This window comes from Pan paniscus, chromosome 5 (genome assembly GCF_029289425.2).
Source record: "Pan paniscus chromosome 5, NHGRI_mPanPan1-v2.0_pri, whole genome shotgun sequence".
Classification (NCBI taxonomy): Eukaryota; Metazoa; Chordata; class Mammalia; order Primates; family Hominidae; genus Pan; species Pan paniscus.
In genome coordinates this window covers 21,764,180-21,792,011 of record NC_073254.2, presented here as the reverse complement: position 1 = coordinate 21,792,011, position 27,832 = coordinate 21,764,180, and the positions used below count along the sequence as shown (strand labels likewise).

The window sequence follows — 27,832 nt, the reverse complement described above, 5'->3', positions numbered from 1 at the left end:
CAGCTCCCCCCTTATACATAATACAATGTCTAGTAAAAGCAATTTTAGTCAGTGTTTAAAGCAGACTGATTGCATTTATATTAAATAAAAGATAGGATTACGTGAAGGGGGCAAAGCTTTTAAAACAAACAATGAACCACCCAACAAATTTCCGCAGTATCTTTAAACTGCTCTGGAAGCATCAAGAGTATTAAATGAAAGCAGCTCCCTTCCCTCCTTCTCCATGTTCAGCCTCCAGCCGCACGGATGAGTTCTCTGTGCCTATGACTGATGCATGGAGGCTGATCTCCGGGCGGCCAGCAGCTGTTCAAATCCACGCCTGGATGCTTCGCTCACTGCACCTCCTGGCTCCACCACCCCAACCTCTCAACATGTGTCCTTGAGGCTCCGCCTACCCGGCGGATGTTACAAGCACACCATCTCAAATGCAGTCGCCATTGCAACAGGCTGCAGGTCGCTTATCACAAGGCACCGAAGACAAGCTCTTCCACCCTCGGCCACATCTCTCCTGCAAGCCCCCTCTGTGCCGTCCCCACCCTGAAACAGTCAGCACACAGACCTGCCACTTGCTTCCTGGGAAGTCCTGGTTTTTCTTACTTTTCCATCTGCCCTGAGCATCTAACAGTCAGACAACGAATTCCTATTTCTGGTATGCAATTCAAGAAACAGAAATTAGTGGCATTTCCCTTGCCTGACAGTATGACCAATGTCTATACAACAAGAGAATACTTTCTACCTTCAGCATAGCAATCAGGAGGTATAGCTGCCATGCATATGCACAACTATAGTTTAATTTCAAAACTAATTAAAATTTCAAAGGGAACAATTTCTCTTATGGAGAAAAAACCCAAAACACACAAAAACCCTATCTGAATCAGGAACAGAAAAATTTATACCAACCTATATATGTTAACCATGCGTTACAGCAAACCTAAGTGCACAGAAGACTTAAATTCAGTAGTATTAAAAGCTAATATGACAATGTTTCAAATGTATCTATCTATTAATCTGATTATTAAAACCTGGGTCCAGCAATGCTCCACACTTATGTATATAATATCAAACCACTTGAGAACCAGTAGCAGGTATTAGCAACTCTGGGGAGTTTTCAACCCTGGGATTTCCATGAAAATGTCCATTAATATATAACAAGGCCAAGAAAGAGTCTGGTATAGCACCATGGAGTGCTGAAGTGTTCTCTACCTATAAAATGGAACTACTGAGAAGAATAAAATTAGCAAATAACCTTGAAAAAAGAATTAAAAAAAAAAAAAAACCAACCAGGCCAGGCGCAGTGGCCCACGCCTATAATCCCAGCACTTTGGGAGGCCGAGGTGTGTGGATCACCTGAGGTTAGGAGTTTGAGACCAGCCTGGCCAACATGGTGAAACCCCGTCTCTACTAAAAATACAAAAATTAGCCAGGCGTGGTGGTGCACACCTGTAATCCCAGCTACTCAGGAGGCTGAGGCAGGAGAATCGCTTGAACCTGGGAGGTGCCAGGTTGCAGTGAGCCGAGATTGCGCCACTGGACTCCAGCCTAGGTGACCAGAGCGAAACTCTGTCTCAACAAAAAACAAAAAACAAACAAAACCCAAAACCTAATAATTTCTGCTGAGTAAATACCTTTTATTTTCCAAGTTAGGATTATTCCTCATGGCCAAAAAGCCACGTGGACACTATTCCAGGTGAGTTGTTCAATTCTGGGCACAGACATGAATTGTGGAAGAACACTGGGTAAAATGAAGACAAACTCATAAAAACAGAACAAGTCACCTCTCAAGTCCATTCCAGCTCTAAAATTCTATGGTTTTTTACAGTAAGTCTTAGTTGAGGGCACTCCTTCCTTCCAATTCACCATTTGATGGTTTAAATTTAACTTGAGACTTCCTTTAAGTTCAGGATTCCTTTTCTACAGAGACTATGTTTTCCAGGATGTCTATGACTTCTCTGGTACCTAGGGATCTTTGGTATCATTTGCTTTTAAAAATCCATGACATTTTATATATTCTTTTGGTGATAAATATGCACAATTCACATTAGGAATACAGACAAATGGCCAGGCGCGGTGGCTCACAACTGTAATTCCAGCACTTTGGGAGGCCGAGGCGGGCAGATCACCTGAGGTCAGGAGTTTGAGACCAGCCTGACCAATATGGGGAAACCCCGACTCTACTAAAAATACAAAAATTAGCAGGGTGTGGTAGCATGCGCCTCTAGTCCCAGCTACTCGGGAGGCTGAGACAGGAGAATTGCTTGAACCTGGGAGGCAGAGGTTGCAGTGAGCCGAAATCATGCCATTGCACTCCATCCTGGGCAACAGAGCAAGACTCTGTCTCAAAAAATAAAGAGAATACAGACAACCTGGTATGGTATTTGGACATCATCTGAATCTGTTAATGAATAACTTTTTTTCTACAAATCTGGGCAAAATATATAATATTTTAGTATATGTCTGACTATACTGAAAGGTTTATTCTAACATGTCATGTTAACTCATGAAGCAGCTGCACATCACTGAGGGGGAAGGAAAGTATTCAGAAATTAATTTTCCATATAAAACTCCTGGGTGTCAATCATTCTAAAGTATCTTTCAAACTTCCCTGTTTCCTTAAGCATAGCATGGTGAATCAATGTATGATTAATTCAACCTTTTGTGGGGGTGACTCAGGATCATCACGATGAACAACTTACACTAGGCTGCCTCTGGAAACTAGTGACATACCCGCCCCCCCCCACCCCCCGCACTTTACTTTTGCCACTATACCACATGGCTCTGTTGGCCATGCTTGTTTTTCTCAACTGAAAATTTTCCTGAGATAATTGTGGATACACAGGCAGTTGTAAGAAATAACACAGAGGGCTCCTCTGTCCAGTCTGTGAAATTCCCCCAATGGGAATCCGCCATGCCGTTTGAATTCTTGTCTCATCCCCTAACATCTTTTCTGCTTGTTGTCAATGTGTCTCCTTCTGATGGCTTTTTTCCATCCCCAACATTGGCCTCAGAAACGTAGACTGGAAAATGTGAGACAAGGTGGCCAGGGCTGTATCTACAGTAAGAATAAATAGTGCTGAAGTGCAGGCCTAAAGGATCAATGGGAATGAAGGTAGGAGTGTTAGTACCAGGACTTCCTAACACCTTTGTGGCTTTGAAAACTTTATTTTACATACCTCTCCCCCCACGTATACCCTGCTGGCTCTCACTCACTCGCAAGCACATCGGCTGAATATTCTGGACCGAAGAATGCCAAATAAGCGACCTCTACATAAGCAATATACTACTTTTGAGTCAGCTAGCTAATCAACTGCTATATCCACAATGGTAATTGGCAATCCAGCAGTGTCCAGTGTCTTACTGTGAATACTGTCTACCAAGCCAATAATAGTTTGGAATGAATACACGCAGCTTAAAACACTAACTTTTTTTTTTTTTTCCTGAACTCACTGATGTTTCTGAGGAAGTTTTAACTTATCAATCACTGGTACTATGGCACAATTTAATTACCTAAGTTGAAGGAATGAAGTTATAAGAAAGATACAATGAAGAGCATTATGAATGTGCTTTAGAGACTTCAGTAAATAAGAAAACTGTCACTTTGTTCTCCTACTGCATTAGGAACTTCTCAAACAAAGAAGCTTGATGGAGGCAGACAGAGAGGGGCTTATCAGCTTAGGACACGGGAAGGATGGTACAATTAACTGTCACACAGTCAGATATAATTCACTCTGATGAGGCCAGAGAAAGAAAACAAGGCAAAGAAAGGGCTCATCTTGTCCCTTTACGTAATATCCAAATATCCCAGCACGGAAACCATTTTTCCTCAAAGGTTATCTACACACGTGGCCTGAGAAGAAAGGCAGTAAGCCTTTGGGGAGTGGGGGAGAAGGAAGGAAAAGAAAACAGGAGGAGGAAAAAGGAAGACCTCTTATCTGAACCACAAATGCCTCATGCTGCGCACTCCAAGCTGAAATGCAGTATGGTAGGTATTCTAGGGGGAAAAAAACAACTACATTTCTTTCCTACTACTGATTCCTCTCTGCTTCACAGACCCAGCTCGGCCAAGTGGAAAACGGCTGCCATGAGTTCTGCAGAAGCTGCATGTCCTGCCCTGGCAGTCTGAAGGTGAAGCAGGCTTCAGAGGTGGACAGCTCAGGGAGAATCCAGAGAGGACACAGAAAAGCACACCAGGGCACCTTCTCCACGAGCCACCCACAGTCCATTTTACAGGCTAGAGCTCACCCTCTCAAAGTTAGAAGGTGCTCCAAAAACAGCTGGAGACTGGAGACCATAAACTACAAAATGCATGTGATGTTAAGATACTAAGAAAAGTACGGTTTCATTCTAAAACAGATGCACACAGAGAATTGTTTCCTCTGCCATGACAATACAGTTCCTTAGCTTTCAGAGTGCCAGACAAACTAGAATCAGAAACATCTTCCAACCAGTGTGAAGATGGAAGGAAAAAGAGCTCCTTTTCCTCTCCCTCCCCCACCACCTCCTCCCCACCAAAAAAAAAAAAAAAAGAAAGAAGAAAGCCACGACACACCAGAAATAGCCTATGTGAGTCTGCTTCTAACAGCCAAAGGATGTGTGCACTATGAGCGGCTCCCTTGCAATGTGTGTTATAGTGAGCTCAAACATGACTATATATGGTATGTTTACGGAGTGAATGGACACAAACACGAAGCAGAACTTATATCAGACCCAAACTGGCTTTTAAAGAGCTCGGTTCCTCCACATTTATGGCCACAAGACGTCCCCTAAGTCAGAGCTAACTGTGGATACTTCCAGCAGTAATGTCTCCTGACTTGCTGGCACCGAGTTGCAGTGACTCCACCTCACTGCCCTCCCTGGCTGTCTGCGTGTGCACACACTTCCTTCTTCGTCCCCACCTCGCCTCCTCCCCTCCCATCTCCTGCTTTCCCCCTCTCAGGCCATCTACCCCCGGTCCCACAGAGACATAAATGCACATTCAAGAATGCTGCTGCTGAATGGGGCCTATGTTACATGACAGAGGGCACGGTAAGCGGGCCACAGACTGCTCTGGAAACAGATGGCAAGGCTGAGGCCCACAGCCGCTGCCGGCTTCTCACACAACAGGCACCACAAAGTGTTTTATTCACATCCATGTTCTGCCTAGAAGGAAAGCCAGATACTGAACTGTGTGTGTGTCTATCTGTGTGTGTGTGTTGGTGGGGGGAGTATAGTCTGAAGATGTATTAAAGTCCTGGGGGGCGGTGGGGAGACGGTGCGCAGAGCAGGAAGGAGAGGGATACAGAAAGGTGGCGTAGGGAGGTAGGGAAAGAGAGAGAGAGAAAGAGAGAGGAAGGCTTCATCACTGGCTTTAACAGTCTTGCCCAACCTGTTCTGCGGTATGTTCTGTTAACTCCTTTCTGGCAAATAGATGCAAACAGCAACCCCTTTCTTCCCTCTTCTTATCCCCACAGGCATAGGGGCAGCTACAGGCAGAGAAAAGTCCCAAAGAAAAAGACGGGGCCCATTACTGGCTGAAATAAACCCATAATTTTGGTCATCTAGTATGAGACTTCCACTATCAGCTACTGGGGCTGACATTTCACTGGAAACTACCAACCTCACAGGCCCTCTCCATCTCCCATCTCTCCTCCTGACCCTGCAAAATAGGTTAATCGAGGTTAGGTCCTCTAAAATAGATACATGGAAATTACGCTGAGCTAGGTCCAGTTTTCACGCACTTGAACAAAGCACTAAGGTAGAAGGAAGCATCAAGTTCTTTTCTTCTTCTTCTTCGGTTGACATTAGGCATTTACAGGGTTAATAAGGGCAGCCTGAAGACCAGAAATTTACCTGCTTAGCAACAGAAGCATCAGCTAAGCTGTACTGGTTGTTTTGATACAGGAAAAGCAGTTTCTACCTGGTGAAAATTCCTGGTGATGTTTCAGTTGCCATTTTAAGCAACACACATATTAATCACAGGTAGAAGCCAGCAAGAAACTACGGGAAAAGGAGAAAAGTCCAAGGAGACTTTGCTCAGTTGAAAGGTCCAGATCAAAACCAACCACCAAAACATGCGACCACACATGTAAACCTGCTCTGAAAATTACAACAGATCAGAGCTGAGAAAACTGCTCCTGGAAGCACTGACACACAAGCTCGTTTTCCCTCTAACTTGTTGTTTATGGCTGCTTTGTCTTCACATGGACCTTCAGGATTCTTCAGGTAGTGGAAAGAGTGGTTGTCTTTTTTAATCATAAAAAGACAGATCTTCCCCTCTACACAGTGAGACAAAGAAGAAAGCATGACTCTCACAAAAGATTACACTTCCCCCCCTTAACTATGTTTGTATGTCGCAATTTTATCAAAAATGCAGATGTAACCCAGGGCCTTCATAACCTCTCTGAAGGACAACAAATAAATATATCTACTTCAAAATTCAACTACAGAAAGCTTCTTCATTTTCAACAAGTGACTGTTTCATTTTTGGAAGCTCCAGGATACCAAGGCACATAGAGTTGGTTGCTGTAAGATGTTTACTGCTGCCTTAACGAAATGTATCTCCTTGGCCGAAGCAAGGCCTAAAAGCAGTTAGAACTGACAATTTGAACCAGTTGTTGAATATGTAAAGCACAGTAGAAAAAGATTAAAATATACTTTATTAACTAAAATACAAAGAAATAGAAATAATTTGTGAAAAAAAAAAGGAATAATGTCAATGTATACAACCAGAGAACACAGCACCTATATAATTACACAGGGCCAAAGAATGTCTATGTGAGAAAAACAAAACAGAAGTGAAAATCCTAACATTAATGCTATCACCTTTGGATAAGACCATGTTTCAAGAGCAGAAGAATGAGAAATTAAACAGTTACTTATAAATACTCTTCAATACCACATTGTAAAGTTTGGTTTTGACAGTTTCCCTTAAATTCAGTTTTAAAAATTAAGTTTTACATTATAATATAGTTGACAAATTAAAATTGTATATGTACAGTGTACAGGTGAGGTTTTGATACATGTATACATTGTGAAATGGTTAAATCAAGCTAACATATCTATAACCTCATATATTTATTTTTTGTTATGAGAACATTTAAGATCTATCTTAAGTTCTAAACTGAAGACATTATTTGTGCATAAAGCTCAAAAAGAAAAAATATAATGACTTAGGAAATAATAAAACTTTCTAACTTCAACCCAATTTAAAGGAAAATTTGGAAGTCACATGTTTGAGAATATAAAAAAAAGTGTGCAAAACCAAGCCACAAAAACAATTCCCCCTTTAATAAAGTAAAATACTTGCACTTATTCAGGATCCCTAGACCAACAGTTTGAGCAAATTAAAACCTTATTTCTGAAACTTACATTTGAAAAAATGTAAGTTGGGTCAAAGAAATTCTAGTGTGGACAAAATGGTGGTATTTAAAGCAAAAATTTGGCCTATGCAAAAAAAAAAAAAAAGAAAAAAAAAAAGAAAAAAAGGCTGCAGTGATGTACACTCGTCGCCGGCAGAGTGGGCTGCAGAGGCCAGTTGTATCTAACAGTTGTGCTCAAAACAACAAATGGTGCATTCATAAACTGCAAAAGCAGAGGCTGTTCAGAGGCTGTAAAGTCTGCACCCGAATGATGAGCGGCCGACTTTGCTGTTGTTCCACAGAAAGGGAGTGAAAAAAAAGGACTGAATTCAGTTAGAAGCACAGGCTGTCACTTCAGCGGTGGCAAAACGGTCTAGATAAAGAGGCCCCAAGCACCATTTACTCTCTTCCAACAGGAGCTGGGTCTAATGATAATTGAGTCAACACCTCTACCTAAGATAATACTGCAAGAGCCAGTGTCGGGGGAAAGCCCAACTAGAAACCAGAACATGCACCTCCCCACACCCTTCTTGGTTTAAGAAAACATTCAGCACCACAAAACGCATAGTCTCAGACCAAGGGAGTGAACGACCATAGCCTGATTACCTGTGACACTGCCTCTCCACGCCCTTAACAAAAGAAACATCTGGTACCAGCTACTCAGCATCCCTGAAAACTGTCAGAGTTCCAACTTCTTAAAAAATTAATGAGCCGCATTTACACCTGCCAGTGCTGAAGGCCCATCAGGGCTAGCATAGGAACCACAATGCCTCACTTAATAGAAAACACTCGGGTTTGCAGCAAGCAAGCAAGCCAGCCAGCATCAGATGGGAGAATTTCCTTATGTATCATTTCCTAACCCTTTTAGCTGTATTTTCCCCAAAAATCCCAGTGGCTCAAATGTATTCATTTGTCTCAAGACAAGTTTCCAACACAAATGTAAAAGTGACCTGTTTCTAACGCAGTTTTGAAAGCTTTATTAGGGCTTTGTATTTGCATCGCCTGGGAAGCTTCCAATGCCCCAGCCAATGGTTCATGCTTCACCAGAACCTCCTGGAGTGGGGTCCCAGCATGTGTAGAAGAGAAAAGTTATCCCCCCATGAAGAATGAAGAATCACTATTGGGAGAAAAGCGACCACCAAAGGTGGTGCAGCAAAAGTGAGGTAAGTCTCGAAGTGGAGAGAGGGGGTGCCACGTAAAGTCACTGAACTCATTCTAGGGTCCTAGAGTGGCCGGTGCTGGGGTCCTCCCTGCCCGGCCTTAGGGCAGAAGTCAGTGCCCTGGCTTGGTAAGCTGGCCCCACGTGGTTCCGCCCATCACATGGCTGCAGAGGCGCCAGCTCATGAAGCGGGCCTGCTGGGGGTCAAGCCTGACCCCACGAACTGTCTCAGACTAAGGCAGGGCACACTCAGCAAGGCGCCTGGCAGCAGGCAACCTTTAGCCACCGGAACAGCCTGATGGTTACCAAACAGTGACCTGCTGCCCTCACTGGTGATGTACTTCCAGTACAGAACATCGAGAAACTGCGTCCTGGAGGGAGACTTGACACCGAGGGCAGGCGGGAGGACACAAGGGCGTCCAGCTTTGCGGGGGGACAGGCACCCGGTGGTGCCGAGGGCAGCGCAGCTGGGCAGGGCATGGGAGCCGGCTCTCGGAGGAGGGTGTAAAAGCGGAAGCCACGAGAACTGGCTGGGTTTTGTGTGGTCCTCCACCTCCATTCTCAGAAAAATAGCCTTTTTTTTTTTTTTTTTAATTAAGACGGAGTTTCACTCTTGTTGCCCAGGCTGGAGTGCAGTGGCGCGATCTCGGCTCACTGCAACCTCCACCTCCCAAGTTCAAGCGATTCTCCTGCCTCAACCTCCTGAGTAGCTGGGATCACAGGCGCACGCCACCACGCCCAGCTAATTTTTGTATTTTTTTAGTACAGACGGGGTTTCACCATGTTGGCCAGGCTGGTCTCGAACTCCTGACCTCAGATGATCCGCCTGCCTGGGCCTCCCAAATTGCTGGAATTACGAGCGTGAGCCTATGGGCGAGGGCCACCGCTCCCGGCCCAGAAAACGGCTCCTTTTAGAAAGGAGAGGCAATTATCCAGCCCTCTGCGGAAAGGGCCAGAAAGGCCCTGCTTCCTGGCCCGGCCACCCGGCTGCCCGTTCTCCTGGGCTGTGTCCTACACACGCCCGGCTCCTTCCAGGTTCACTTTGCCGCAGGCAAGTGTCTGCACCCCTCCTCCTCGTCAAAAAAGGCTTTAAGGAGCATTTTCTAGATACGTGGTTTTTCTTTTAAACAAAAGTGTTTGGAGCTACCCATCATGAAATACCCTGCTACATGTTTTTTATTCTGAAATAGCCATCGGGGAAGCCAAATGTTTCAATGGGGACTTATTTGGGGAAATAATTACATAATGCGAGAGGGCATGCTCATGTCTATGCAAATCTTGTGAAAATTTAAAAGTGGTCACAGGCTAAATGCCCTCTAGCCAAAAAAGGCGGGGGGGCGGGCACGGGTTCGCTCCAAGCACACTCATCTTCTAATCTTTCCCTAAGAGGAATTTATTATTTTTAAGGAGCTGAGTTGCTAAAGGCATCTCTGAAGAGCTCTGGTTGTTCATTAGGTTGTGTCCCCAGCGGCCGTGCCCTTCGCAACTGAGGAAAGTGCGGCAAGATCCGCTGGAGGACGCGGCTCTACTCACAGGGGAACGACAGCGCGAACGAACACCGAGCCCCGCCCCGCCCCGCCCCCGCCAGCCCGCCAGCCAATCGGCGCCCGCCGCCCTGACTGATGGCCTCGCTACCCGCTCACCGGACACCCACCGCGGGAGCCCTGGGGGCGGCCCGAGGGGGCCCCTGCGGCCGTGGAGCCCTGACGCGGGCAGTCGGCTGCCCGGTCCCAGCCTGAGGAGGGCACAGACAGACCCTCGAGGCCCTGGGAGGGCCGCCGGCCGCCTTCAGCTGTGGGAACACAACTCTACTCAGACCGTGTTCCCGAGGCACAATGGCTGCCCGCCTCTGAGGGAAGGCACCCGCAGTTTTCCCCTCGCCCCTCCCCAGAAACAGAACAGGGTGAAAAGGCCGTCCGGGGCGGGGCACGGGTCACCCACGCTGGCGCTCGGGGGCCAGCGCGCGCGAGCCACCACACGAAGCCTGGCGCGTGCAAGCCCACCTGCGAGCAGGACCAAGTCCACTTTCAAGTTTAGGGACACCACCCTAAGGAACAACTCTTGTTCTATCTTCGCAACTTTCCACTTCAGCCTTAGTCATGGGGCAGATCCCGAACCCGCTGTCCAGCTAAGGAGTAAAAGGCGAGGACCAGCGGCTTCAAACCTATTGGATCGGAGGGGCAGGAGGAGAATAATTTTTGTCAGTAATTTCTTAAATGTTCGTGTCCTTTTCTCTAAAAATAAGTACAGATCACATTCCTGTTTTCGAAAATGATAGGCAAAAGTTGGGGAACATTACATGATATCCAAAACACGTTTATTCTATATCTGTGTTTCAGATTTCATCTTAGCACTTGGCTTACGAGTTACTGTGCTAACTCCAGAAACGAAATAGATTATCAGAAGGCAATCCTGAAAAATCTTTGAGAAAGAGAAAAAGGATATCCCTATAAAATTCAAAGGAGTCTTAAGAATCACCACGATAAGTGTTGCATTACGTCTTTGATAGGGCCTTGAGAATCTTTCATCCTAGAAGGCAGCCCTGAATAAAACTTTTTTTAATTGAAAGAAAAAAAAAAACCATGTTTTAAAGTCACTTGCCTTGCCAATCAGCATCTGAACAAATGTTTTAGCTTCAGTACATACGAAAGCTGGCAAAGAAGCCGTGTGGCAGGCCCACATAAAGAGATTTAAAGTGTGAAGCCTGATGGTCTTTCCCCTAAATTCTCAATAATTAAAAAAAATTCAAAATCCATGTGACCTTGGACTCTCTCATTTTCATCTGTCTCTTGCAGTACACTCTCTTTGCTAACCATTCAGCACACTGCAAGCTCTGATAAAAGTAGTTAATGTTTACTGAAACCTGCGCATGAACTGTACTAAACCTGATAGGAATGAAAAAGGCAAAGTTCTGTTAACAGCATCTATGTACAATAAAAAGGGTGGGTGGGGGAAAGGACCAAGAAGGAATTTTTTTTCTAGTCGGAATCTAAAAGTTCTGACTGATAAAATATAAATTTCCAAAGTCTAATGAATTGAGTCAATATATATCACCAATTAAAAGATACTTGTAATCTATTTTATCTTTTTGGAAAATTTTGAACACAAATATACCTGAATGATTTTACAGATATTGTTTTTACAGAACTTAAATCTGTTTATATTTCATATTCTCATGCTTTTTTTTGAAGGCCCAACTACCTGATCAATAACCAATTCAGTTATATTGTCGAATATTTATTCATTTGAATAGCTACACATAGGTTATAGCAGAACTATTTTATGCAAAAATAAATTTAACATTTCAACAGTTATCTAAAATATTTTTCTCCCCTTAACTCCAAATGTAAAGTTAACTTCAGTCAAACCAGATCTTTAATTTTAACATTTACCATTACATTCAAAGTATATTGAGTTAAACATCAGAACCTACTGATATTTTTAACTTACTGATACTGTCTTTTCCTCCCATTTCTACACTATCCCTTTTTCTCCAATTACCTCAGTTAAAATAAAATTTCAACTTACAAACATATACATACACACACTGTACCCAGAACAGGATGCTCTCAGGTGTTTGAAGCCAACTTTCTCTCTCCCCCATCCCCCCTCCCGCCTTTGCTTAAAGGGCAGCAATAGAACCAGTCACCTTGGAAACAAACATCACTCAGTGTTTGCAGAACAAACAATGGTACCTTTTCAGCCAGTACCAGGCAGGCAGGGCAAGGGGCAGCCAAGCAATTCTGGGCCTTACAGGAGTGTTAACATATTGTATTCATTCAGTGCACGAAAAAGTAGTTCAGTACTAAAAGTGAAATGTTCTCACATGTGTGAACCTTTGGCTAGAAACCATACACAAAAGTGAGTAAGGTTTAGAGTCAAATAAGGCTACCTACTAGTTAGAAAAAAAACTTTTCATTATTTTTGTAATTGTTTTACGTAACTCATGAATAAGGTAAACTATACTCTTGTTACGGAGGATTACCTTCTCCAGCAACTAGGAACAAGTTACTTTTAAAAACAAAACAAAAAAAAGTGTCATCTAATTGCTCCCATGAAACAATCATATTCATGTCACTTTTGTCCCAATATGCTAGCATATATTGATTTTTAAATGTGTATACTGGTGGGTGCCTTAACCCACTTGTGAATTTCTGGTATTAATAAAGAAATATGAGTGTGAGCTAGAAAACTGTCAATTTTCAGAGCACTGTTTAAAACAGGGCCAAACAGATACATAAATCTATAAGAGCTTTGGATAACCACCACCACTTTGACCTTGGATTACAATTACTAAACTTTCATTTTCTGAAGACTTACAAAAGCTAATCATTTGGGGTAGCTCAAGTTTGAGGGGAGATTCTTTTGTTACTGTTTTTAAAAAGCTCAACTGGATAGTTAATTTAAAAAATATTCAAGTGTCTTTCAGATCCTTCAGAATGAAACTTCAAAATGTTCAACGTAAGTAACAGTTTCCTCCCTATTCTGGGTGTGTGCCGAAGTTTTCCTTCCCACCAATTAAGAGAGAAGGCTGGGCCCAACTGAATTATTTGGACAGGAGTTTGATGTCAGTTAAATACCACAGTAACTGGCATTTTCTATCACCTCCAGACTAAAGGACAAATGCCTAATTAACATGGACCAACATGCAGCTTAAACTGGAAAAGTGCCTGTCCTTTTTCTTTCTTTTCTTTTTTTCTGAAAGATTTAGGTCTTTAACATCCTTGAGTTAAAGTGCACAAAGGGTGTCTAATGCCATCTGACTGAGGTGTAAAAGTCTAATTAACTAATGCTTTTTGCAGTGATAGTAAATCAGTTAACATTATTAATCTTCCTGACTGGGCATAAGTGAGTGAGGAGGGCTATTGAAAAGGAGCTAAACAGTTAGACTGGGTACCCTTGAAAAAGAAAAGGAACTCTGAAAGTGATGACTGATGATACTGAAAATAACTGTGAAATACTTAAAATCCAACCGCTCGCCGGGCCTACCACCAGGCAAGAGACTCTGAAAGCTGAGGCTGCAGCTCCAGGGCAGGGAGAGGAAGAGGAGGAGCTAGGCGGCCGTGAAATGACTCTCATCTCCCATCCTTCCCTCCCAGCATCACCGAGAGAGACACGACTCTCACGTGCTGGAGGCTTCCCTGCCTTAAATTAACGCTGTACCTTTCCAACTAATGTTTTCAGTAGACCAAACAAAAGTTTGGAGTAGTTTGAGCAAATGACTCCAACAGTGGAGCCAGTTAGGCTAGTTTCAATTCATCAACAACTATCTTAGCATCTGGCTTCTTAGTTTCATCTGCCTATGTGTTTGGCATCCAAAAATGCACATGCATATCATACTCATGTTAGCAAACCATACTTTATCAAAGGCACTTCCTGCATGTAAACATCTGAAGAGAAAAGGCCAACAGCCAAACAATTTCTGTACCAGGGCTTGGTCTGTCTGTCCTGAGACAATGGCAGTAACTGCAGTCATGCCCTCCACCCTCTTTTCTGGATTCCAACCCTCTATTCCCTGCCTCCCTGTACCCGAGTCTATAAGGCAGCTCCTTCCCTGGGGGCTCAGGGGGGAAGGGAGAGGCATCAGGTCTAGCAGGCACTCTCTTGGTCCCTTGCCTGCTCCTGCCGCCTCCACCCAGGCCTTCCCAGGAAAGCCAGGGCACAGGACTGCTCAACTCCTGACAGCAGCTGGATGTGACGAGTTAGCTCTGGGCTTTGGGGAGGGAACTCCCAATGCTGAGGCACTCCCGTCGCCAGATCCTGGGTGATGACCCTAAACCCAGCAAGCTTCCTCCATCTTCTCGAAGAACATCTCAAAGGAGCAGAGTTGGAAAGGGAAGTGAAAGAGGGAGGCCAGGTGCCGCGGTGGCTTCATCTTTTCCCCTCCTCAATATTTCTATCAAGTTTCTGTTTCACTGCCACCTCACATAAGGGGGATAGGAACCTATGCATACCTTTTTAATAAAATTCTGAGGCAAACACAACACGTTTGGTTAACGACGGGCTTTCACAAGCCACCTGATAATAAAGAACTCTTGAAAACATCAGGCTTCAGAACTCAGTTCATCCTGAATAAAGATATTTATGCTTTATTTATTGTTTTAAATGTCTTTAGAGGCTGTTGTTACTTTGCACACCATTATACCTAAAAATCACCTCTTCTGTTCAAAAAGGTAGGTTCAAGAGAAAACTTTTCATTTGTACTCCTAAGTTTATTATATATTCATGACCTCCTCCTCAAATAATGTCTCAGGCTGAGGGTAGTGGCTCATGCCTGTAATCCCAACACTTTGGGAAGCTGAGGATAGAGGATTGCTGGAGCCCAGGAGTTCGAGACTGGCCTGGGCAACACAGCAAGACCTTATCTCTATTTAAAAATAAATAAATAAATAACATCTCTTACAAAATCCTGTTTACTATTATCTCCATATTGCCTAGCCATTGGGATCTGAAGCTACTGAAGGGGGGAGAAATCCTAGCCAATTAAACAATTCTTCAAAACAAACTAAAATCCTTAAGATATAATTTATAACTCATTTCTACTTTTTAAAATACGGGCATTACTGACATCTATAAACAAAGGCAAAAGAGAAGGTGCAGATGAAGTCCCTTTTCAAATCAAACTTCTACTCAAATCAGAATTGTAAAATTATTTTAGAATTCTTAAAGTTTGGTGGGTTTTTCCCCCCCAGAAACCTGTGTGAGGTCAGTTCCATCAAAAGTCATCATCACCCCTGATCACCTCCTCAGACATGGGAATCTCACTCAGCTGAGACCAACAGTTGGAGGCGGTACTGGTCCCATTGTACAGATGGTCACAGCCCTTTAATTGAGGTCAGCTGACTTGCTTAGTCATATGCCACCTCTCTCACCAGGTCCACCACAGGACAGTAATTTCTCCCTGCCTGTGTAGTAAAAATCCAGCTTTAGTATCAGCAGAAAATCCAAACAATGTGATCTTCCCAAATCCCATTCTTTCCTGGGCTCAGTTGATCTGTACTTACTGTCTACCTGTTTTGCTAAGTCCCCTAGAGCAACTTGAAAGGGCTATAAAAGCTTGAAATAAAGATCATGTTAAATGTTTTTGAAAATATACAGATGGCACATAAAACTTAAACGGAATACCTGCTCCCAATCTCAACTCCTAGACAAAGGTAGAATACTAGGATGCTTTTCCTGTAGCTAACAAGCACATCAGAAATGAGGCAGTCACCTCCCCTGCCTGCATCTTGGAGAGTTAAGTGGTGCAAGAATGCTGCTGTTGTCAGAACCAGAAAAACAGCAATGAAAGAGGCATCAACTGCGGAATGACCACAACTAAGCCACTAGACCCCATTTGAAAAAAAGGAAAATGGAACCACAAGAGAATGAAGTCAGGTTTTTCAGAAAGGTCTCAATCTACCAGCTGGTCTTTTGGCTGCTGCCCTGCCTAAAAGCAGCTTTCAGAATGCTTAGAATTTCCCTGGATTTACGGTCCTAATCCTTTATATGGTACTTTCCAATAGCTTCCATCTTTACAAAGGTTTTTGTTTACATTTACTGATTAAAAAGAAAGAAAATGCTGCCCATGGGTATCATTGTGTCACCTCCTAAGAAGGCACAAGGAAGATAATTCTACCCATTTTAGAGATGGAAAAACCAAGGTGTGAAGTATATCTTTTTCTATTTTAATCATAATCAAGGTTGGGCTTGCATTCAGGACCTTACGTTTGTTAGTCTCCTAGCTAACAAACCCAGTCCTCTCTCTAATAGATCACAGTAGATTAATTAAAAGGGCCAAGGGAGAGTCATTAAGTATGTCCAAATGTTTCTTACAATCTGGCTGATTGCATTCTCTTCCCCAATTGAATTCTTTGAAATGATGAGGAAAATGAGGTGATATCAAGGGCTGCTCTGGAAACCGTTCAGTGTATGAACAGGTGGAAGAAAATATATCTTCCTAACTTGTCATACAGTGGCGTTTAGCTCTAGAGTTAACAGAACTCCACTTGCGGTTCAGAACTAGTCTAATCATTATTTTCCTGACATTAGACTTTAGGGTTACATATGCAGGATCTGTCTTCCTCTAGGGCAGGGGCCCTCCAGGGAGCTATTTCAAGGGATCCACTTATTCATTTGCTCATCAAGCATCTAGAAATCAATTAAATTTACACATATATGTACAATTATTTTGCAAGTATATGAAAATGCTGCTGTATTTAATAAAGATAAGTGCCACTAAAATGTTTGATAGAGTTTTTCTATCATTAGAGCTTCTCAACAGAATCTAAAAAAATAATTAAAATCATACTTGGTCTGGAAATTTTTTACATTAAAAGAGTACCTTACATTTAAAAAGATTGGGAATAATTGCTCTAGAATGTCCAAATAACATGACATTGATTAAAGAGAAACATCCAGTAAAAATACAACCACAGATAAAGGACACATCACATCATTCCTAACATTCACAACACAGTGCCCTATGTAAGAGAACAAACACCTTCCTCTCAAGAGAGGCCAACCCTCTAGCGAAAGGACTTTTTGAACTGCTCAATTTGTTTTTCATCAGTAACCCTCACGGGTTTGGGGTAATAAGACAGATCACATGCTATCCAAAAATAAACACACACATTTTGTCAGTTCAGTATTTTCCTCTTTAAAATAAATTTCTGATGAACTACGTATTCACAATTTACCATAAAAAGTTTAATACTATGTTGGTTTCATGTAACCTAGAAGATAGGTTCCTTCACTCACACAATGAGTGCCCAGGGAATGCAAAATAATTATAACATTAGCCTATGACCCTGCCCCCCAAAATTATGCCACATCAAAATGTGATTTTCATGTTCAAGAATATTTGAATACACCAAAAAAGACTTGTCATATCATATTAAAATTTTAAAACATATGGTATAAAGACATGTACAAAAATGGGTTTTTTTATTGTCCACAATAAATCCCATTTTTGTAATATGTGTATATATCCATAGAAAACCACCTAAAAGGAAATAGTAAAGTATCAACAATGGTTATCTCTGACTTGTGGGCATAAACAATTTTACTTTCCTTTTTCCTTTTTGCATCATTAGATGTTTTTTCCTTTGGGTTCATTTATAATTCTTCTATTATGGGCATAGGTGCAGTGAAATAATTAAAATTCTGATGAAAAAATAATTTTTAATCCTTAGGACTATTTACTTTATAATCTTAATTTAGGATAACTTGTTTTTTCTTCATATTCCTTCTTATTATGTACAATGAATAAGAACATTCATTCATTCATTCATTTACTTATTTAGAGATGGAGTCTCACAATGTTGCCCAGGCTGATTTCAAACTCCTAGGTTCAAGCGATCCTCCTGCCTCAGCCTCCCAAGTGGCTGGGACTTCCCGGGTGTGCCATGGTGCCTGGCTAAGAACATTTTATGATGGGTAAAAAACAATGTTTAAACAGTCCTGATTTTGATGTATTGGCTCTTGGTGGATTATTGATACAATCTGCTACTAACATCATAGTAGGAATAATTGTGGCTCCACCACAAAAGTTCATACAAGCCCGTCCAGGCACCTGGATTTGGCAGGGTGAGCTGATGTCTAAGAGAATGTGACATGCAAGTCCAGAGTTCCACATCAAGCCTGCCCCCTGCATCTCTCCAGGCCTCACTTTCCTCACCTGTAAGCTAAGGAGGTATAAGGAAAAGAAACGAACCATGCTTCCCTGAGGCCCCTTCCAGTGCAATGCTCTACGATTGTAAACAGGGAAAATGCAAATATCATTTAATCAAATCTTGCCAGTCATAACCCATTTGTCGACTTGCTCAGGATAGATGTGAACTCATATCACCAATTTGACTACTTGTATTGCTTGATGGATAGTATAGCAAAGACAGAAACACTGGATTAATTAAACATGTTTTTAAAAGGTTTCCATGGCTCACAAATTTTCAAGTTTCCTTATCTGTGTGGCAACCCTACCCAAAATGAGGGCACATGCAGAAAAGAAGCTCCAACCACAACAAACACAGTCACTTACTGAATGTTGACATTGTATACCAGACACTGGGTATTTATAGTGTGTTATATTACACTCTACAATCCCATCACTTAGGTCTAATGACTTCCATTTTATACCTGTAAAAAAAAAAATCTGTTAAAAAAAAAAAAAGATCTGTGTGTGAAGAGCAAAAGCTGTTTTCAACAATGGTGCATGCCTATGGGCAAGACACCCAACTGCTCTGTGTCAATATCGCCACCTGTGAAACAGGTCAAATAACCCCTACCTCATTCATTCCTTCAACAAATACTGACTGAGCACCTAGTATGTGCCAGGCACTATGGCAAGTGCTTGGGAGGCATCAGTGAATAAAATGCTTAAAAAGAACAAAAAGTGGCTGGGCGTGGTGGCTCACGTCTCTAATCCCACCACTTTAGAAGGCCGAGGTGGATGGATCGCTTGAGGCCCAGGAGACCAGACTGGGCAACACAGTAAAACCCAATCTCGGCTGGGCACGGTGGCTCACATCTGCAATCCCAGCACTTTGGAAGGCCGAGGCAGGTGGATCACCTGAGGTCAGGAGTTCGAGTCCAGCCTGACCAACATGATGAAACCCTGTCTCTACTAAAAATACAAAAATTGGCCAGGCATGGTGGCGCATGCCTGTAATCCCAGCTACTTCGGAGGCTGAGGCAGGAGAATCGCTTGAACCCGGGAGGCAGAGGTTGCAGTGAGCCGAGATTGCACCATTGTACTCCAGCCTGGGCAACAAGAGCAAAACTCTGTCTCAAACAAACAAACCAAAAAACCCCGATCTTTACTAAGAATACAAAAACTAGCTGGGAGTGGTGGCATGTGCCTGTAGTCCCAGCTACTTGGGAGGCTGAGGCACGACAATCACAGGAACCCAGGAGGTGAAGGTTGCAGTGAGCCAAGATCACACCACTGCACTCCAGCCTGGATGACAGAGGAGACTCTGTCTCCAAAAAAAAAAAAAAAAAAAAAAAGTCCTCAAGGAGCTTAACCTATAGTACATTATCTCCCTTTCTTCCCCCATTTAAAAATGGACAAAGCATTAGAAAACAAATCCAATAGAAGCCATCAGCTTTGGCCGGGCGTGTGGCTTACACTTGTAATCCTACCACTTTGGGAGGCAGAGATGGGAGGATCCCTTGAGGCCAGGAGTTCGAGAAGCTATCAGCTTTGTCAGCCCAAAAGTGGATATTTTTACTTAAAAAACAAATGCAGAAGTGAAAAGATGAAGAGCACTTGTATTGGAGTACACTGCCCTGGGTTTGAATTCAGACTCCCTCACTAACTAGCTAGAGTAACCTTGGGCAAGTTATTTAAACTAAGCCCCAGCTTCCTCATCTGTAAACAGAAATAACAGTGAACTTTTAAGTTGATGCAAAGATTAAATCAGATGAAATACAGACTGCAAGAGGTATAATGCCTCCTGTACATTAAGTTAGGTAACTGAAAAGATTAGGGTGACCTCCCCAAATGCCACCTTCCAAATCTGCAAAATGAGGATAATTATACCAATTTAATAGGACTGTTGTGAGGACTATGAAGATAATGCACAGAAAGCATTTACCATGACTGGCATACGATGGTACATATTTGCTTCTTAGAAATGAGTATTGGCCGGGCGCGGTGGCTCACGCCTGCAATCCCAGCACTTTGGGAGGCCGACGTGGATGGATCGCAAGGTCAGGAGATCGAGACCACGGTGAAACCCCGTCTCTACTAAAAATACAAAAAATTAGCCGGGCGCAGTGGCGGGCGCCTGTAGTCCCACCTACTCCGGAGGCTGAGGCAGGAGAATGGTGTGAACCCGGGAGGCGGAGCTTGCAGTGAGCCGAGATCGCGCCACTGCCCTCCAGCCTGGGCGACAGAGCGAGACTCCGTCTCAAAAAAAAAAAAAAAAAAGGCATGACTATTAACAGTCAGGAGCAGTGGCTCACGCCTGTAATCCCAACACTTTGGGAGGCCGAGGTGGGTGGATCATGAGGTCAGAAGTTTGAGACCAGCCTGGCTGACATGGTAAAACCCCATCTCTACTAAACATACAAAAGTTAGCTGGGTGTGGTGGCAGGTGCTTATAAGCCCAGCTACTCGGGAGACTAAGGCAGGAGAATTGCTTGAACCCAGGAGGCAGAGGTTGCAGTGAGCCAAGATCACGCCATGGCACTCCAGCCTGCGTGACAGAGCAAGACTCCATCTCGAAAAAAAAAAAAAAGAAATGACTACTAACAAAAGTAAATGGGGAGGGTAGGCATGGCAGCTTTCACTAGTGAACCCCATGACTAAAGCTATAGAGAAAGAGCTGGGAAAAGCAATTCTGGGGAAGAACACTATGCCCCCAAGACCAGGCACCAGGCAGAGACTCCCAGCAGAGAGTTTGCCCACACAGTGGGATCAGATGCAGGTGGTTGTGAAATGACAAATGCAACCAAATCTGAGTCACCCAGGGTGACGTCCAGAGCGCGTGGATTACGGCAGCCTTGGCTTCGGTTGCCTCTCTTTCAGGCGCTTCCAGCTTTACCAGAGGCCTGAAAGAGCAAAGGAGAGGAATGGAAAGGGATTTACTACTACTACTTTGCAGGTTTTTAGAGGAAGGAGTGTTGGCTATGGAGGATAAAAATGATTTGGAGGAATTTTCAGTAAAAGTCATTTATCCAGACTTGCTCTTGCCCCCAATGAGGGCAGGTGAAGGCACTCCTTGTCTCCTTTTGGGCTGAGGCAGAGAACAGCAACAGGCAAAGACAGCAAGACTCCAAAATTGAGTGAGGGAGGGGAGAGTCAGTAGAGTGGGCTCAAGTGCCACACTACAACACCTGGGACCACAAGTAGGTTCACTAGCTCACGGTGCTCTGGGCCAGGTGTCCTGACTGACCCGTAGCTCCACTCAACAGACTGCTGGAAAGCTCTTGGCCCTACCTTCAGTAAACCAGAGGTCTTGGTATATACACCCGTCTACCAACATTATAAACAAGATAAATCAGTTCCGTAAACAAGCACCCAAAAGGGGCCTACCAGACCAAAGGGACATGAACCAAAACTTTCTATGTCAGGGCTAAAGTGGAACCCAGGTTCCCTGCTGCCCGGCTGCACCTTTCCGACAACAGGATGTTACCCCTCTCGAAGGTGGCTCACCTGGAATTGGTAACCACAAAGTCAAATATCAAGCAAAGTATGTGATTCAGCTTTTCAACAAGTCTATGGCTGTAAAGAAATAAAGCTTCGCTATGTGTGTACATCACTGCAGTGGCTTTAGGCAATTCAGATATCCTGGGTGCTGCCTCTTGGTTCATCCTGTACGAGCTGCCATGGGAGGCACTCTCTGCCTCAGGCCAAAAAGCAAACAGTGAAGTGAGCCACGGCAGTCACTCAAAGCACAGACACACAAACCACATGCCCACTGTTGAGGGTGTCTCCAAGGCCTAAGCAGGCCAACTGTCACTTCTCTACTCAAAAACTTTGGACTCCCTACCACTTAAATTAAGAAGAAAAGGTCAAATCCTGCCCCACCTTCCACCTTGCCCCACTATCCCTCCAACCCATCTTCTCAGACACCTTCCTCAACACCACATTACACTGTAAACTCAAAACCAACCTGCTTTCCCGCTGGGCTCTCAGCCCCTACTTGTGCTTTTCCTAGAAGTGCAGACCCACTCCTGCGAGCTTCTGTGAGCCTTGGCCTTCCCATGGGAACTTGGCTCAGGGTCCACATGGCATAAGAATTCCTTTCATAATGTCAACTCCCCAAAGGCAAGAACCACCAAACTCCACCATGCCTAAACCTAGCATCCTAAGCACAGCAATTGCTCAATTAAGAGTATTTCAGATGAAGCTGGAGGTATTCAAATAACGTGTTAAGCTCAAAAGCATAACTTTTTTTTTGAGACGGAGTCTCACTGTTGCCCAAGCTGGAGTGCAGTGGCCCGATCTCAGCTCACTGCAACCTCCGCCTCCCGGATTCACGCAATTCTCCTGTCTCAGCTTCCCGAGTTGCTGGAATTACAGGTGCCCACCACCACACCTGGCTAATTTTTCTATTTTTAATAGAGATGGGGTTTCACCATATTGGCCAGGCTGGTCTCGAACTCCTGAAGTCAGGTGATCTGCCCGCCTTGGCCTCCTAAAGTGCTGGGATTACAACAGGTGTGAGCCACCACGCCCGGCCCCAAGACAAACAAATTGAGTCGAGTGGTAGAAACTCTCCAGGTATCACCGTATATTGAGATTATCTAAAAGAACTCCTCTTAAAGCCTGCCATAAAGCTTCCTGGTCATGTGTCACTGGCTGCATGATCTCAGAAACAGGAGCATCTCTAAGCCTCAGTTTCCTGTCTTTAAAAAGGAGAAAATAACAGCTACACCTCATGAAGTTGTTGAGATGATTACACACAGAGACATACATGGTGCTCTGCTTCCCCAAAGTAGTGTGCCCTGGTCGAACCCACTAAAAGCAGCACTTTCAGACACTGCCTCCAACCCAGCTCCCCTCCAGGTCCCCCAAAAGCTCCACTTCAGCTTACCAGAATCCTACTTCCTCCTGCACAATCTCAAATGCGAGAACACATGAAAAAACAAAACTAAACAAAAAATGTTCGCCAACAATTCGGAAAATCATAAAATGAAACAATCTGTTTTCAGTGATGGAAATGATTGAGGTATGTGTTCTGTCCAACCCACCAAGTTTACAGGAGGCCTACCCCCATTTTGCGCAACCCTCCCGTCCAAGTCCCTTAGTCCATGAGTACAAGCTTTGAAATGTATAAAGTCAGGCTATAAAAAATTCGTATTTCTTCCCCAGAGGACTCTGAAAACCTGAGAGTACAAGGCAATGTTGTGCCTCTACAATAATTACTACACCATTAATTGTCTTTGGGGCCTGCAGTCTGACTTCCTTCACATCCACTCTAACTTTTCAGGCCTCGGGCACATGATGCTCCTTTGTTGGCTGTTTCAGCTGCAGTGAAGGGGGTAGATCCAAGCAGAGGACCAGGAACATCTGAGGGGCAGAGCCGTGACCCAGATGAGGGCACATGCTCTGCAGGTGAGCAGCGAGCTGGCAACTGCTGTAAGGCAGCTCCACCTTTTGAACAGATTCTATTTCCACCAGACGCTGCCAGCCCCTAAAGCCATCATCCACAGAGTCATCAAGACAGCAAATTAGCTGGCCCTCTGCTCACACCCTGTCCCACCCTGCAGTCACTCCCAACTGACACACCAAACTCGTGGTTACGAGGAATACATTGTCCCAGTTCAGCTCCCAGTGTCCATCCTCAATAGTTTTGAGAAAAGAGTCCCTCTCCTCTAAAGAATTCCAATCTCTAATGACCTTAAATAAGTACCAATTAGTACAACACAATTAGGGAAGTCTAAACATTGTTGAATTATATTTGCTGAAAATAAATGTTCCCACCTTTCCACTATCATTTAACAAGGCTTCAGAAGGCAGCCCACATATCCTGGGTTGAAAAATCTCTTGTAAAAAAAAAAGGGAAGAAGTTATTCTGTTAAAGAGAATACCAAATTCCAAGTTCACACTGCAGTTTGCTAAACACCTTGTCTTCTCTCCGACTTAAATTTTCTAAAGGGTTAGCAGTTCTCTGAACCACAGAGCTGCTCACATCACAGTCCTGCTCCAAAGCATTTGATGGCTCACAACAGACTCCACCACCGAGCCCCCGTCCATTTTTCCAGGGCCAACACTTCTCATCATTCCAACTCAATACAACATGCCTAAGCCCTATCCTCTAGTCACATTCCACTTTTTGCCCTACCCTGTCCTCAACTAAGCCTCATATTTTCATACTCCAGGGCCTGTACTTAAGCTGCTCTTTTTGCCTAGAAGGACGTTTTCCTTCCCCACATCGTCCTGCTCCACGTGACAAGCCCTGCACATTTGAGAGCATCACTTCCTCTTCTTTTCCCAACCACTTCCCACTTGCAGGCCCCTCCACTTGTCCTTGCTGGTTATGAGGCACTGACGAGTTTTAGGGCAGGGACCATGTTTTACCCATCCTTGCATTTCCAGAGCCTGGTACCCAGGGCAGGTGTCAAGAAACGGTTCTTGATGCAGGCTTGCTGACGGTGATATTCCACAGATGGGAAAAAAGGAGCCCAGAATGCTGGCCTCCTAATCCAGATTGCTTCTCAGTATTATTTTGCTGAAACTACCCAGCTGCTGTGAGCAAAATAACAATGATAATAACAGTAGCAAATAGAGAAGATAGGTCAGTTATAACTGAGCTGGTAGCACACAAGACGTAATTCTCTGTTACTAGTTTCAAAACAGTCCTGCCAGCAGTGGCTCATGCCTGTAATCGCAGCACTTTGGGAGGCGGAGGCAGGCAGATCACCTGAGGTCAGGAGTTTAAGACCAGCCTGACCAATACGATGAAACCCCATCTCTACTAAAAATAAAAAAATCAGCTAGATGTGGTGGCGTGTGCTTGTAATCACAGCTACTAGGGAGGCTAAGACAGGAAAATCACTTGAACCTGGGAGGCGGAGGTTGTAGTGCACTCCAGCCTGGGCAACAAGAATGGGTGGGGGGGAATCAAGGCCGGGCGCAGTGGCTCACGCCTGTAATCCCAGCACTTTGGGAGGCCAAGGCGGGCAGATCACGAGGTCAGCAGTTCAAGGCCAGCCTGACCAACATAGTGAAACCCAGCCTCTACTAAAAATACAAAAATTAGCTGGGTGTGGTGGTGCGCACCTGTAATCCCAGCTACTCAGGAGGCTGAGGCAGGAGAATCACTTGAACCCGGGAGGTGGAGGTTGCAGTGAGCCGAGATCATGCCACTGCACTCCAGCTTGGGCGACACAGCAAGACTCCGTCTCAAAACAAACAAACAAACAAACAAAAAACAGTCCTTCTCCGCAGACAGGAAGAAGCAGGAAACAGACCTTGAAGTACTTACCGTAATTCAATATCTGCCAGTTCCATAACTTGCTCTGATGCCCTCACAAAGGAGCAAGGCACACTGGGGACCCCCATCCCAAACACACTCTAAGAGACAGGACAGCCTCCTCTCATTGCCCTCCAGTCCACACGGCTCTTCCTGCTTGAAAAGTAAAACAACAAAGAAACAACACCTCCCAGAGGCTATCACACTTGAACACTGCCACATGTCACTGGGCCTCTTACAATCACCCCAATACCAGTTCTGAGGCAAAACCTTGAGTTTCCATATCACGTAAAATAATAAACTATTATAAAACAACAATGGACCTGTTCTCAAGGCACTGGCCCTACCCAATGCAAAACTAAATTCCCAAATGCTTATAGAGCTTAGAGTCTCTTCAAAAGTAGGCAACCTGTGAGTCTGAAACAGGGCTGAGTACTTTCAGGGAGGTTAAAAGTGGTGCCCACATGAAAGGTTTCAAGAGACAGGAGAGGCCCCCCCATTAACCACATGGAGGACTAGCAGAAGCCTGGAGTCCAAGGCCCCACTCTTCCACTTCTGGGACATTTCCCACCAAGCAAAAGATCATCTCTGTTCTACACTCTAACCTTTCCAAGGGGAACAGGGTGACAATTCCATACTTGGCAGAATTTGTCCAGTGTTTCACCCTACCTCTCCACCAGGTCTTTCCCTGACAGTCTTATGCTTTAGTGTCTTGTTGACCTCCCTTCTATAAGGGCTCCCAAATTCCAGTCACCTGGTTTGTGTACTAACACCACCTTTGCAAACCCCTCACTTCCACAAAACACTGAATCTCCCTTCTGACCATCACAGAAGTGAAGCTCTAGCTTATGTTGTCAAATACCAGCTAGAATAAGCTGTTCCACTGGTAAGCTGTAATCTGCTGTTTCCACAAGCCAGAACAGTTTTCCCCTCGATGTGCCTCACAAGGAAGGATCTGCACACAGCAGGTTTTCAGTGAGTTCTTGTTTGGTGAATGGATCATGTCTCTATGACAGGTAGTCTGCCAGAGGTCAGAAGCACAGCTCAGAGTCACACTTCACAGTTTGAGCCCTACTAGCTAGCTGCTTCTCTGGGTCTCAATTTCCTCATCTGAATCATGGGGATAACAACTGCATCTACATCATGGGGTCAGAGAATTGTTGTGATGAATGAATGAGATGATGCATGAAAGGAATTTAGGCGGCTGGTAACTAGTACAGGCTCAATAAATGTTAGATCTTATGACTGCTGCTTCTACTGCCACCATGCTGGGAGTATTTCTACATGAAAAGCCTAACAACCAACAAAGGGTGAAAACTAAATTATAACAATGGAGTCCTATGGAGTAATCCAGCATGGGCAGAAGAGAAACTGAAATGCCTAACTTCTGGTATATCTGATTTAAAGCAAATACAGGCAGGCCTGGCCCAGGGATGTTTTTCACCAAAGGTGGTCTGTTACTTGAATGCTGGGAGTTGAACTTATTTAAAAGTACTCTAGACAGATTAATTTGTAATATAACCACTTGCAGTTTCTGGTGTTTAGGACTGGATTTCTGTGTACTCAGTTTCCTGAAGAGACACAAGAGGCAATGCTAGCTACCATGAGACTTCTAGAGACAAGCTGGCCAAATGAGCCCTTCCAAAATTCCACTTCCTGCAAAGATAACAATGACATAAATCATGATCTCTAAATATAATAATTTGGCCAATGCTAACCACACCACCTCCCCAATACACATATACTCCCCCGCTTTTCTTGAGCACACCACAAAAGGAACACATGACCACACAGCATCTACTCTCCAGGGCAGAATGGAAGGACAAAGGCATAAAGCAAGCCTCAGAACACACAGGCCACCGTGTTTGCCACATCTATATCAAGAACTGCTTAAATAAAAAATAAAATCAACGACAAAACTCTCAGACGGGTGACCACCCCAGTCCCAGAGCTTACTACCGCAACAGGACCAAACATGGATACACTCTCTTTCTAAAGCAGAGTGTCCACTTTCCTGAGGAAAAAGTAATTTTTATACCATGTATCCCAACGCCGCATTCTTAGCAAGATGACAGGCCTTTGGGTACACAAAGAAGGGACATATCACAGATACCCTTAAGACACATCACATGAGGCAGGGCGCGGTGGCTCACACCTGTAATCCCAGCACTTTGGGAGGCTGAGGCAGGTGGATCACGATGTCAGGAGATTGAGACCATCCTGGCTAACACAGTGAAACCCCATCTCTATTAAAAATACAAAAAACTTAGCCGGGCATGGTGGCGGGCGCCTGTAGTCCCAGCTACTCGGGAGGCTGAGGCAGGAGAATGGTGTGAACCCAGGAGGCGGAGCTTGCAGTGAGCTGAGGTCACGCCACTGCACCCCAGCCTGGGCGACAGAGCAAGACTCCATCTCCAAAAAAAAAAAAAAAAAAA

At 44.2% G+C, this 27,832-nt stretch overlaps 1 protein-coding gene across 7 annotated transcripts in view; it reads right to left on the bottom strand.

The window, feature by feature from the left end:
• RREB1 (ras responsive element binding protein 1) overlaps positions 1-27,832 on the bottom strand; it is a 144,553-nt gene that overhangs the window by 100,115 nt on the left and 16,606 nt on the right. Inside the window, exons 1-2 of one of the 7 annotated variants that reach the window (XM_055113160.2) lie at positions 12,022-12,117; positions 10,497-10,657 (exon numbers count right to left, since the gene is read on the bottom strand). The exons of the other annotated variants lie outside the window; for them this stretch is intronic. The gene's annotated coding sequence lies outside the window, so the exon portion shown is untranslated. Of the gene's footprint in view, positions 1-10,496; positions 10,658-12,021; positions 12,118-27,832 lie in introns of those variants that run through there. 7 annotated transcript variants of the gene reach the window in all.